This window comes from Microcebus murinus, chromosome 27, assembly GCF_040939455.1.
Source record: "Microcebus murinus isolate Inina chromosome 27, M.murinus_Inina_mat1.0, whole genome shotgun sequence".
Classification (NCBI taxonomy): Eukaryota; Metazoa; Chordata; class Mammalia; order Primates; family Cheirogaleidae; genus Microcebus; species Microcebus murinus.
Genome location: NC_134130.1, coordinates 20,182,817 through 20,193,773, shown reverse-complemented (window position 1 = coordinate 20,193,773; position 10,957 = coordinate 20,182,817). Strand labels below are relative to the sequence as shown.

The following is a 10,957-nucleotide window of genomic DNA, read 5'->3' as shown; positions in this document are numbered from 1 at the left end:
GGCTGGGTAAGGGTTAGGGTTACAGTTAGGGCACAATTCACAATCCCAAAGACGTGGAAGCGACCCGAGTGCCCATCCATCCAGGAGTGCATCAATAAAATGTGGCACGTGGACACCACGGAGTGCCATTCGGCTGTGAGGAGCAGCGGTGAGAGGGCGCCTCTCGTGTTCTCCTGGCCAGAGCTGGAACCCGTTCCAGTAGGCCAAGTATCCCAAGAATGGACACACGAGCACCACGTGAGCGCGCTCACCAGCAAATTGGTACGAACGGATGGACGCCTAAGTGGACAGAGAGGAATCACCTTCATCGGGTGGGTGTCGGGCGGGTGGGGGGAGGGGAGGGGCATACACATCCATTAGGCATGGGGTGGGTGCGCACCGACTGGGGGATGGGCGCACTTGAAGCTCTGACCCGAGGGGGGAGGCTTGGAGAGGGCAAGGCACCCGACCTTAACATTGGTACCCCCACAATACGCTGGAACAACATGAGAGGTATATGAATAAGAACACAGGGGGGGCCGGGCGCGGTGGCTCACGCCTGTAATCCTAGCTCTCTGGGAGGCCGAGGCGGGCGGATTGCTCCAGGTCAGGAGTTCGAAACCAGCCTGAGCAAGAGCGAGACCCCGTCTCTACTAAAAATAGAGAGAAATTAATTGGCCAACTAATATATATAGAAAAACACAGCCGGGCGTGGTGGTGCATGCCTGTAGTCCCAACTACTCGGGAGGCTGAGGCAGCAGGATTGCTTGAGCCCGGAGATTGAGGTTGCTGTGAGCTAGGCTGACGCCATGGCACTCACTCTAGCCTGGGCAGCAAAACGAGACTCTGTCTCAAAAAAAAAAAAAAAAAAAAGAACACAGGGGGGAGGGCGGCACGGGCAACACATGTCACCTGAATACTTGTACTCCCATCATCTGCTTGAAAAGAGAGAGAAAAGAAAATGCAATCCTAGAGGTAAGAGACACTTTTTAAAAATAATGAATCCGAAGAGAAAAGTAAAAGGAGGCCTGTGGAGCAGGTCTGGGTGTGACTCCGGATCCCCCAACATCAGGTGCCACCACCAAAGATTCCTGCGTGTAGCCCATAGAACCCCAAAAGCAACGGGACGAGTTCTGGTCACATACTCCCTCAAAATGACATCCTGGCCTTCTTCTGGAACTCCCTCCCCTCTCAGACTCTCAAGGTTTCCTCCAGCGTGTCGGTTCCCACAGAGCAGACCTTTGGTCTGAGACCTGACAGTCCAGATGCCACGCATGCTGCCGCGTGGCGGCGGTGTCGCGGCTTGGGACAAGAGGAGGCCCCACGGTGCGGGCTGGGGCGCCAGGCACCGCGCGCGCGCTGAGGGTGGGGGTGACCCCCACCCCGGGCCGCCGCCGCGCTCCCAGAAAGGGGACAGAACAAGAGGCAAAAAAAAAAAAAAAAAAAAAAAAAAAGCAGCAGCCTGTGGCACCCGGTATTCCCAGGCGGTCTCCCATCCAAGTACTAACCAGGCCCGACCCTGCTTAGCTTCCGAGACCAGACGAGATCGGGGGCGTTCAGGGTGGTGTGGCCCTAGACGGCGGCGGAGGGCGCCCCTGCCCCGCTCGAGAAGCCCAGCCTCTCTGGGCTTCCCCGCCGCCGCCTCCCGCCCCAGGCCCCGCGCCGGGCCGGGCCGGGCCGGCCTGGTCCCGCGGGCTCCCAGGGTCCGGGGTGATGGGCGGGGCGGGGCGGGGCGGGGCGGGGTGGGGGGCTGTCTCTCTCTACACACACACACACACACTCACACTCACTCACACTCACACAAGATGCGCCTCCACGGCTGGACTCGCCAAGGTGGAGCCCTCCCAGCCCCCCTCGTCTCCTCGCCCGGCCTCCTTCACCTACCCGCTGCCCACCCCCAGCGCGTCGCTGCCGCTGACTGCGCAGGCGCGGGACGCTCGCCCTTTGACCCCAGCCAGGGGCCGCCCTCCCCCACAACCCCTTTCAGCTGCGCCCCCCCCCTCGCCCTGTGTGTGGGCTGCCGCCTATTCCCCCGGGCCAGGGCTGGGGCACAGCCAGTGTATGGGGCGTCTCTCTCTGGGGATGTGTCCCATGGGTGGGGTGGGGTGGCGTGGTTTGGGGGGCGCTGAAGAAATCAGTCCCCTCCATCTCCTACCTCTGGAAAACGCCCAAGCCCGTGGAGAACTGCCGGCACCGCTTCGTGGGGGCCGGGACCCTCCTCAGTGTCCTCCTGTGGCCCAGTCCAAGGGGCCTGGGCCTGGCCGGGGCTGCATTGGACCCCGACCACCCTGGCGTGTGGACTCGCTAAAAATCGGCCATTAGATATTGGATTCCAGCTTCCTGGAGGTCATTTCACTAATGAGTGCACCGGAAAGAGTTTCCTAATCCATCTGTGAGGGTGGCAACTGAAAGAGAATTTTAAAGCTGACAGAATAGGCGAGGGAAGGCATAGGAGATTTCCACAGCCAGCAAGGAAGACTTTCCCGAAATGGAAGAAAGAAACGAGCAAACAGAGACACCGGTAGCCCGCCCGGAAAAGAGTCTGCCCCTGAGAGAAAGCACCCTGACCAGGTTCACCCGTGGGTGGGTGGCGAGCTAGCGGCATTCAGAAGAGCGAGGCCCGCAGTCTGTGCGGAAGACACCTGCGCTCGGGTGTGTGTGGCGGCGCGATTCACAAGCAGCTCTAGACGTTAAACCCAGGAGAAGCCAGGGAGTTCCCAACGCCCCAGGTGTCCTCAGCCCACGACTGGCTGCTGTGGGAATGCGAAGCCCGGCTCCTTGTCTCAGAGCGGGGTTCCCAGGAGGATCAGGCTGAAGCTGGGACTTGGCCTCAAAGTGTCCCCTCGCACGGCCACCCCCTTCCCCTTCCTGCTCCTCTACTCCTGGTGCCCCTCCATCCAGGGGCCAGACCTTAAAGAGTCACCGCAAGAGAATCCTGGTCCCAAAGGAGCCTTCTGGGGGACCGGTGCTGAGAGAGGTTGTGGGCATGGCCCGCTGGGGCTCTGCCCGACCCAGGGCTGAGAGATGCCACCTCCCAGCTCTGGGTCCCTGCAGGAAGTGTTGGCAAGCACAGGGCCGGTCCTCCAAAGGCCCAGGTGCAGGGAGCCCAGGCCAAGCAGCCTGTGGAAGAAGCCACTTGCCGTGCCACCCCGGGAACAGGACTGCAGGCCCCGCCCTTCCCACCTCCTCCTCCTCCTCCTCCTCCTCCCCCCCGCCCCGCCCCCACAGGGCACAGGGCTCAGAGACACCTCAGACTCTTGCTACCCAAAGTGCAAAGGGCATCAGTTGCTCCTCCAACACCCCCCCCCCCCGCCCAGCAGACCACGTTGTCCAGCCAGCCCCCGGGCCTCCCTGGGGTGCCCAGCACAAAAGTGCAGACACCCACCGGACCCTCAGTCTCAGTTTTCGGAGGTTTTTGCCACTCTAAGGACCCGCAGGCCAGCTGGGCCTTCGGGCAGGACAGAGAGCCCCGGAATCCGACGTGGAGAGCTGCGTGTACGTCCCCATCAGGAGGCGGTCCCCACCTCCGCGGCTCTCCCCTTGCGGGGAGCGGCAGCCCAGCCGGCAGCCGCAGGGCCTCAGGGAAGACACCAGGCTGGGCCCCCGCGGCACAGCGGGGGCACGTCCCCCGCACTCACGCGACTTAGGGACGGCTGCTGGAGACTGCTGCGGCCACCCTGCTGCCGGGTTTCTGGAGGGCTTCCTGGAAGCAGCATCCACACCAAGCCCTTGGAAGGCCCAGGCGACGGAGGAGCCGGTCAGGCAGGGGCCGAGGACGGTGAGAGGCCGGGCGGGAAGGAGCGTGTCAGACAGGGGCAGAGGACGGTGACAGGCCGGGCGGGGAGGAGCCGGTCAGGCGGGGGCCCAGGACAGTGACGGGCCTGGCCGGGGAGGAGTGCGTCAGGCAGGGGCAGAGGAGACGGGCTGGGTAAGGGTTAGGGTTACAGTTAGGGCACAATTCACAATCCCAAAGACGTGGAAGCGACCCGAGTGCCCATCCATCCAGGAGTGCATCAATAAAATGTGGCACGTGGACACCACGGAGTGCCATTCGGCTGTGAGGAGCAGCGGTGAGAGGGCGCCTCTCGTGTTCTCCTGGCCAGAGCTGGAACCCGTTCCAGTAGGCCAAGTATCCCAAGAATGGACACACGAGCACCACGTGAGCGCGCTCACCAGCAAATTGGTACGAACGGATGGACGCCTAAGTGGACAGAGAGGAATCACCTTCATCGGGTGGGTGTCGGGCGGGTGGGGGGAGGGGAGGGGCATACACATCCATTAGGCATGGGGTGGGTGCGCACCGACTGGGGGATGGGCGCACTTGAAGCTCTGACCCGAGGGGGGAGGCTTGGAGAGGGCAAGGCACCCGACCTTAACATTGGTACCCCCACAATACGCTGGAACAACATGAGAGGTATATGAATAAGAACACAGGGGGGGCCGGGCGCGGTGGCTCACGCCTGTAATCCTAGCTCTCTGGGAGGCCGAGGCGGGCGGATTGCTCCAGGTCAGGAGTTCGAAACCAGCCTGAGCAAGAGCGAGACCCCGTCTCTACTAAAAATAGAGAGAAATTAATTGGCCAACTAATATATATAGAAAAACACAGCCGGGCGTGGTGGTGCATGCCTGTAGTCCCAACTACTCGGGAGGCTGAGGCAGCAGGATTGCTTGAGCCCGGAGATTGAGGTTGCTGTGAGCTAGGCTGACGCCATGGCACTCACTCTAGCCTGGGCAGCAAAACGAGACTCTGTCTCAAAAAAAAAAAAAAAAAAAAGAACACAGGGGGGAGGGCGGCACGGGCAACACATGTCACCTGAATACTTGTACTCCCATCATCTGCTTGAAAAGAGAGAGAAAAGAAAATGCAATCCTAGAGGTAAGAGACACTTTTTAAAAATAATGAATCCGAAGAGAAAAGTAAAAGGAGGCCTGTGGAGCAGGTCTGGGTGTGACTCCGGATCCCCCAACATCAGGTGCCACCACCAAAGATTCCTGCGTGTAGCCCATAGAACCCCAAAAGCAACGGGACGAGTTCTGGTCACATACTCCCTCAAAATGACATCCTGGCCTTCTTCTGGAACTCCCTCCCCTCTCAGACTCTCAAGGTTTCCTCCAGCGTGTCGGTTCCCACAGAGCAGACCTTTGGTCTGAGACCTGACAGTCCAGATGCCACGCATGCTGCCGCGTGGCGGCGGTGTCGCGGCTTGGGACAAGAGGAGGCCCCACGGTGCGGGCTGGGGCGCCAGGCACCGCGCGCGCGCTGAGGGTGGGGGTGACCCCCACCCCGGGCCGCCGCCGCGCTCCCAGAAAGGGGACAGAACAAGAGGCAAAAAAAAAAAAAAAAAAAAAAAAAAAGCAGCAGCCTGTGGCACCCGGTATTCCCAGGCGGTCTCCCATCCAAGTACTAACCAGGCCCGACCCTGCTTAGCTTCCGAGACCAGACGAGATCGGGGGCGTTCAGGGTGGTGTGGCCCTAGACGGCGGCGGAGGGCGCCCCTGCCCCGCTCGAGAAGCCCAGCCTCTCTGGGCTTCCCCGCCGCCGCCTCCCGCCCCAGGCCCCGCGCCGGGCCGGGCCGGGCCGGCCTGGTCCCGCGGGCTCCCAGGGTCCGGGGTGATGGGCGGGGCGGGGCGGGGCGGGGCGGGGTGGGGGGCTGTCTCTCTCTACACACACACACACACACTCACACTCACTCACACTCACACAAGATGCGCCTCCACGGCTGGACTCGCCAAGGTGGAGCCCTCCCAGCCCCCCTCGTCTCCTCGCCCGGCCTCCTTCACCTACCCGCTGCCCACCCCCAGCGCGTCGCTGCCGCTGACTGCGCAGGCGCGGGACGCTCGCCCTTTGACCCCAGCCAGGGGCCGCCCTCCCCCACAACCCCTTTCAGCTGCGCCCCCCCCCTCGCCCTGTGTGTGGGCTGCCGCCTATTCCCCCGGGCCAGGGCTGGGGCACAGCCAGTGTATGGGGCGTCTCTCTCTGGGGATGTGTCCCATGGGTGGGGTGGGGTGGCGTGGTTTGGGGGGCGCTGAAGAAATCAGTCCCCTCCATCTCCTACCTCTGGAAAACGCCCAAGCCCGTGGAGAACTGCCGGCACCGCTTCGTGGGGGCCGGGACCCTCCTCAGTGTCCTCCTGTGGCCCAGTCCAAGGGGCCTGGGCCTGGCCGGGGCTGCATTGGACCCCGACCACCCTGGCGTGTGGACTCGCTAAAAATCGGCCATTAGATATTGGATTCCAGCTTCCTGGAGGTCATTTCACTAATGAGTGCACCGGAAAGAGTTTCCTAATCCATCTGTGAGGGTGGCAACTGAAAGAGAATTTTAAAGCTGACAGAATAGGCGAGGGAAGGCATAGGAGATTTCCACAGCCAGCAAGGAAGACTTTCCCGAAATGGAAGAAAGAAACGAGCAAACAGAGACACCGGTAGCCCGCCCGGAAAAGAGTCTGCCCCTGAGAGAAAGCACCCTGACCAGGTTCACCCGTGGGTGGGTGGCGAGCTAGCGGCATTCAGAAGAGCGAGGCCCGCAGTCTGTGCGGAAGACACCTGCGCTCGGGTGTGTGTGGCGGCGCGATTCCCAAGCAGCTCTAGACGTTAAACCCAGGAGAAGCCAGGGAGTTCCCAACGCCCCAGGTGTCCTCAGCCCACGACTGGCTGCTGTGGGAATGCGAAGCCCGGCTCCTTGTCTCAGAGCGGGGTTCCCAGGAGGATCAGGCTGAAGCTGGGACTTGGCCTCAAAGTGTCCCCTCGCACGGCCACCCCCTTCCCCTTCCTGCTCCTCTACTCCTGGTGCCCCTCCATCCAGGGGCCAGACCTTAAAGAGTCACCGCAAGAGAATCCTGGTCCCAAAGGAGCCTTCTGGGGGACCGGTGCTGAGAGAGGTTGTGGGCATGGCCCGCTGGGGCTCTGCCCGACCCAGGGCTGAGAGATGCCACCTCCCAGCTCTGGGTCCCTGCAGGAAGTGTTGGCAAGCACAGGGCCGGTCCTCCAAAGGCCCAGGTGCAGGGAGCCCAGGCCAAGCAGCCTGTGGAAGAAGCCACTTGCCGTGCCACCCCGGGAACAGGACTGCAGGCCCCGCCCTTCCCACCTCCTCCTCCTCCTCCTCCTCCTCCCCCCCGCCCCGCCCCCACAGGGCACAGGGCTCAGAGACACCTCAGACTCTTGCTACCCAAAGTGCAAAGGGCATCAGTTGCTCCTCCAACACCCCCCCCCCCCCGCCCAGCAGACCACGTTGTCCAGCCAGCCCCCGGGCCTCCCTGGGGTGCCCAGCACAAAAGTGCAGACACCCACCGGACCCTCAGTCTCAGTTTTCGGAGGTTTTTGCCACTCTAAGGACCCGCAGGCCAGCTGGGCCTTCGGGCAGGACAGAGAGCCCCGGAATCCGACGTGGAGAGCTGCGTGTACGTCCCCATCAGGAGGCGGTCCCCACCTCCGCGGCTCTCCCCTTGCGGGGAGCGGCAGCCCAGCCGGCAGCCGCAGGGCCTCAGGGAAGACACCAGGCTGGGCCCCCGCGGCACAGCGGGGGCACGTCCCCCGCACTCACGCGACTTAGGGACGGCTGCTGGAGACTGCTGCGGCCACCCTGCTGCCGGGTTTCTGGAGGGCTTCCTGGAAGCAGCATCCACACCAAGCCCTTGGAAGGCCCAGGCGACGGAGGAGCCGGTCAGGCAGGGGCCGAGGACGGTGAGAGGCCGGGCGGGAAGGAGCGTGTCAGACAGGGGCAGAGGACGGTGACAGGCCGGGCGGGGAGGAGCCGGTCAGGCGGGGGCCCAGGACAGTGACGGGCCTGGCCGGGGAGGAGTGCGTCAGGCAGGGGCAGAGGAGACGGGCTGGGTAAGGGTTAGGGTTACAGTTAGGGCACAATTCACAATCCCAAAGACGTGGAAGCGACCCGAGTGCCCATCCATCCAGGAGTGCATCAATAAAATGTGGCACGTGGACACCACGGAGTGCCATTCGGCTGTGAGGAGCAGCGGTGAGAGGGCGCCTCTCGTGTTCTCCTGGCCAGAGCTGGAACCCGTTCCAGTAGGCCAAGTATCCCAAGAATGGACACACGAGCACCACGTGAGCGCGCTCACCAGCAAATTGGTACGAACGGATGGACGCCTAAGTGGACAGAGAGGAATCACCTTCATCGGGTGGGTGTCGGGCGGGTGGGGGGAGGGGAGGGGCATACACATCCATTAGGCATGGGGTGGGTGCGCACCGACTGGGGGATGGGCGCACTTGAAGCTCTGACCCGAGGGGGGAGGCTTGGAGAGGGCAAGGCACCCGACCTTAACATTGGTACCCCCACAATACGCTGGAACAACATGAGAGGTATATGAATAAGAACACAGGGGGGGCCGGGCGCGGTGGCTCACGCCTGTAATCCTAGCTCTCTGGGAGGCCGAGGCGGGCGGATTGCTCCAGGTCAGGAGTTCGAAACCAGCCTGAGCAAGAGCGAGACCCCGTCTCTACTAAAAATAGAGAGAAATTAATTGGCCAACTAATATATATAGAAAAACACAGCCGGGCGTGGTGGTGCATGCCTGTAGTCCCAACTACTCGGGAGGCTGAGGCAGCAGGATTGCTTGAGCCCGGAGATTGAGGTTGCTGTGAGCTAGGCTGACGCCATGGCACTCACTCTAGCCTGGGCAGCAAAACGAGACTCTGTCTCAAAAAAAAAAAAAAAAAAAAGAACACAGGGGGGAGGGCGGCACGGGCAACACATGTCACCTGAATACTTGTACTCCCATCATCTGCTTGAAAAGAGAGAGAAAAGAAAATGCAATCCTAGAGGTAAGAGACACTTTTTAAAAATAATGAATCCGAAGAGAAAAGTAAAAGGAGGCCTGTGGAGCAGGTCTGGGTGTGACTCCGGATCCCCCAACATCAGGTGCCACCACCAAAGATTCCTGCGTGTAGCCCATAGAACCCCAAAAGCAACGGGACGAGTTCTGGTCACATACTCCCTCAAAATGACATCCTGGCCTTCTTCTGGAACTCCCTCCCCTCTCAGACTCTCAAGGTTTCCTCCAGCGTGTCGGTTCCCACAGAGCAGACCTTTGGTCTGAGACCTGACAGTCCAGATGCCACGCATGCTGCCGCGTGGCGGCGGTGTCGCGGCTTGGGACAAGAGGAGGCCCCACGGTGCGGGCTGGGGCGCCAGGCACCGCGCGCGCGCTGAGGGTGGGGGTGACCCCCACCCCGGGCCGCCGCCGCGCTCCCAGAAAGGGGACAGAACAAGAGGCAAAAAAAAAAAAAAAAAAAAAAAAAAAGCAGCAGCCTGTGGCACCCGGTATTCCCAGGCGGTCTCCCATCCAAGTACTAACCAGGCCCGACCCTGCTTAGCTTCCGAGACCAGACGAGATCGGGGGCGTTCAGGGTGGTGTGGCCCTAGACGGCGGCGGAGGGCGCCCCTGCCCCGCTCGAGAAGCCGAGCCTCTCTGGGCTTCCCCGCCGCCGCCTCCCGCCCCAGGCCCCGCGCCGGGCCGGGCCGGGCCGGCCTGGTCCCGCGGGCTCCCAGGGTCCGGGGTGATGGGCGGGGCGGGGCGGGGCGGGGCGGGGTGGGGGGCTGTCTCTCTCTACACACACACACACACACTCACACTCACTCACACTCACACAAGATGCGCCTCCACGGCTGGACTCGCCAAGGTGGAGCCCTCCCAGCCCCCCTCGTCTCCTCGCCCGGCCTCCTTCACCTACCCGCTGCCCACCCCCAGCGCGTCGCTGCCGCTGACTGCGCACGCGCGGGACGCTCGCCCTTTGACCCCAGCCAGGGGCCGCCCTCCCCCACAACCCCTTTCAGCTGCGCCCCCCCCCTCGCCCTGTGTGTGGGCTGCCGCCTATTCCCCCGGGCCAGGGCTGGGGCACAGCCAGTGTATGGGGCGTCTCTCTCTGGGGATGTGTCCCATGGGTTTGGTGGGGTGGCGTGGTTTGGGGGGCGCTGAAGAAATCAGTCCCCTCCATCTCCTACCTCTGGAAAACGCCCAAGCCCGTGGAGAACTGCCGGCACCGCTTCGTGGGGGCCGGGACCCTCCTCAGTGTCCTCCTGTGGCCCAGTCCAAGGGGCCTGGGCCTGGCCGGGGCTGCATTGGACCCCGACCACCCTGGCGTGTGGACTCGCTAAAAATCGGCCATTAGATATTGGATTCCAGCTTCCTGGAGGTCATTTCACTAATGAGTGCACCGGAAAGAGTTTCCTAATCCATCTGTGAGGGTGGCAACTGAAAGAGAATTTTAAAGCTGACAGAATAGGCGAGGGAAGGCATAGGAGATTTCCACAGCCAGCAAGGAAGACTTTCCCGAAATGGAAGAAAGAAACGAGCAAACAGAGACACCGGTAGCCCGCCCGGAAAAGAGTCTGCCCCTGAGAGAAAGCACCCTGACCAGGTTCACCCGTGGGTGGGTGGCGAGCTAGCGGCATTCAGAAGAGCGAGGCCCGCAGTCTGTGCGGAAGACACCTGCGCTCGGGTGTGTGTGGCGGCGCGATTCACAAGCAGCTCTAGACGTTAAACCCAGGAGAAGCCAGGGAGTTCCCAACGCCCCAGGTGTCCTCAGCCCACGACTGGCTGCTGTGGGAATGCGAAGCCCGGCTCCTTGTCTCAGAGCGGGGTTCCCAGGAGGATCAGGCTGAAGCTGGGACTTGGCCTCAAAGTGTCCCCTCGCACGGCCACCCCCTTCCCCTTCCTGCTCCTCTACTCCTGGTGCCCCTCCATCCAGGGGCCAGACCTTAAAGAGTCACCGCAAGAGAATCCTGGTCCCAAAGGAGCCTTCTGGGGGACCGGTGCTGAGAGAGGTTGTGGGCATGGCCCGCTGGGGCTCTGCCCGACCCAGGGCTGAGAGATGCCACCTCCCAGCTCTGGGTCCCTGCAGGAAGTGTTGGCAAGCACAGGGCCGGTCCTCCAAAGGCCCAGGTGCAGGGAGCCCAGGCCAAGCAGCCTGTGGAAGAAGCCACTTGCCGTGCCACCCCGGGAACAGGACTGCAGGCCCCGCC

At 62.4% G+C, this 10,957-nt stretch overlaps 3 non-coding genes across 3 annotated transcripts; all 3 read right to left on the bottom strand.

The window, feature by feature from the left end:
• Positions 1 to 1,438: 1,438 nt before the first annotated feature.
• LOC142865005 (5S ribosomal RNA) lies at positions 1,439 to 1,557 on the bottom strand. The gene has a single exon (XR_012915293.1). It is a non-coding gene; the product is annotated as a 5S ribosomal RNA (ribosomal RNA).
• A 3,782-nt stretch (positions 1,558 to 5,339) lies between these two features.
• On the bottom strand, positions 5,340 to 5,458 carry LOC142865003 (5S ribosomal RNA). The gene has a single exon (XR_012915291.1). It is a non-coding gene; the product is annotated as a 5S ribosomal RNA (ribosomal RNA).
• Positions 5,459 to 9,241: 3,783 nt separating this feature from the next.
• Positions 9,242 to 9,360, bottom strand: LOC142865002 (5S ribosomal RNA). The gene has a single exon (XR_012915290.1). It is a non-coding gene; the product is annotated as a 5S ribosomal RNA (ribosomal RNA).
• Between the last annotated feature and the right edge of the window lie 1,597 nt (positions 9,361 to 10,957).